We start from the raw sequence: 2,500 nt of genomic DNA on the forward strand, positions 1-2,500 counted from the left end.
GGTCATTTGCCATATTTCTCGTTGAATTTACGTAAATTTAAAATATTTTTACACATAGTTTCATTATTATCTGCTATGCAGGGTACCAGATAAACATTGTAGCTTCTCAACAATGGATACTTTGTTAGATATTTGTGGATACTCACAAGGATAGTAGAATCACAACTGATCTGTATATACATTTTAAAAAATCAGCAATTTATTTCAAGATATTTCATTGAAGCAGAACAAGCAGAGTTGATAATAGGGCCAGCGAGGCAATTAGTCTTATTGGGAATTGGTGGTGCGTTGAAAGCAACACTTGGTCAAATGTCGGTTGGTCTTCTTTCTTTGACAAGTGGCGCACGCAGGCTCTGTCAAGAATGTCTGGAGTATTAACTCTTCCTCCTCCCTAGTGTAACAATTGTAACTTTTTATTTTTTTTTTATTTTTCATTTTACTGCGTTTCACCATCACACACACGCATATATATATATAGTATATATATATATATATATATATTATATATATATATATATATATATATATATATACGTACATATACATATACATATGTATTGTATCTGAAAAAGTCACACGTATGGTCAAGACTGGCTTCATTTATTCCGAAATCTTGAAGGAATAGAGATTTTGCTAATATATATACGTATATATATATATATATATATATATATATATATATATATATATATATGTAATGTGTGTGTGTTTGTGTTTGTCAATCCTGACCGGTGTCACCTTTATTGCTAAACCTTCTTCAAAAGACATACAATGGAGAGAGAATCATATTTGTAAAAGTTGACCTGTTACTAATGAAGGCAGGAATCCACCTGTAACATATACATGGTGAATTTTTACCAATTTGTGCCAGTCCCCTGAAGATGGCTTAGCAGTAAAGCCAACACTGTCAGGATTTACAACGGTTTTTTTTCCCCCTGGCAATGTTTAATGTAAGAAAAATATGAAAAACATATGTATGCTGGATTATAAACTTATATGTGATATTCATATATATATATATATATATATATATATATATATATATATATATATATATATATATATATATATATATATATATATATATATATATATATATACACACACACATACACGCGCGCGTGCACACACACACAACACACACACACACACACACACACACACATATATATATATATATATATATATATATATATAATATATATATATATATATATATATATATATGAAACTTAATCTGTCATAACCCCGTGACATTTTGCTCATAAATACGAAGTCACGGACACCTTCTAATATACCTCGAGAATAATTTACACCCAAAGGGAATAATGTTATTGATTGATAAGTGCTCTGTCCCCGACGAGATTGGAATCGTTGCCTGGCTTAGAAACAACGATTGACAGTGACTTAAGCCACTCTGCTTCCAAGAGAGATATAATTTGATGTCGACTGTGTTGTATATATGCCAGTCAAATTCAAGTTCTATACTTAAAATCGCTTTCATCCCATCTCCATCGTGACAGTTGATCGGGAAGTTTGTAGCATGTGGTTAATTATGAATTTTGGTCGTGCATACACGCACTGATTTTTTATTTATTTATTTATTTGTTCACAAATATTAAACCACACATATCTTTTGACATCCAGTTCATTAGGCAATTTCTTTGGAATAACGTACACCCAATGGGAATTATCTTTGATAAATGTTTCGTCCCTTTTCAATGCTCTTTTCTGTTTACCCTGTTAACAAGAGATCAGTCATTTTAAGTGAAAATGCAATATAATTCAGTGTTTAGATGCCATAAAAGCTTTTGTAAAGCGGATCGATCCTACACAGAACAAAATGGTAATACACCTTTGCCTCAAATATCCAATATGGTATCGGTGCCACGCCTCTTCTGATACCTTTGTAAGTTATGGAAGTCATGCGTTGCTCAGTCTTGATAAAGAGGGGCCATTAATAACTCGATTTTCGGTCACGATGTGCGTTCACAATTCATTCCTTTTTTCACCATTCACTTAGTAGTTTTCATATTGGAATAGGTGTACTCCATTTCTCACGTGTACACAAACAAGCATATAGCATATATATGAATATATAACATATATATATATATATATATATATATATATATATATATATATATATATATATATCTACACACAGTATGTGTGTGTATGTATGCATGTGTGTGTATTATATAGTTTATATAGCCTACTGGCATTGTGGCTATTGCAATTACACATATATATAGTATATATATATATATATATATATATATATATATATATATATATATATATATAATATGTGTATGTGTATGTGTTTGTGTGCGTGCGTGTCCAAATTTGGAGCCCGAACAGACCTTCAGAAACTTAAGAAATTCCTACATCAAGAATGACAACCTGAACTTCGTTTTCCGTACCACCCGGACACATTCTTATAATTTTATTTTTGTTTATGATACAACGTGAAACAGAAACGATATTGTAATCCTGA

The sequence above is a fragment of the Macrobrachium nipponense genome, chromosome 39 (genome assembly GCF_015104395.2).
Source record: "Macrobrachium nipponense isolate FS-2020 chromosome 39, ASM1510439v2, whole genome shotgun sequence".
Taxonomy (NCBI): domain Eukaryota; kingdom Metazoa; phylum Arthropoda; class Malacostraca; order Decapoda; family Palaemonidae; genus Macrobrachium; species Macrobrachium nipponense.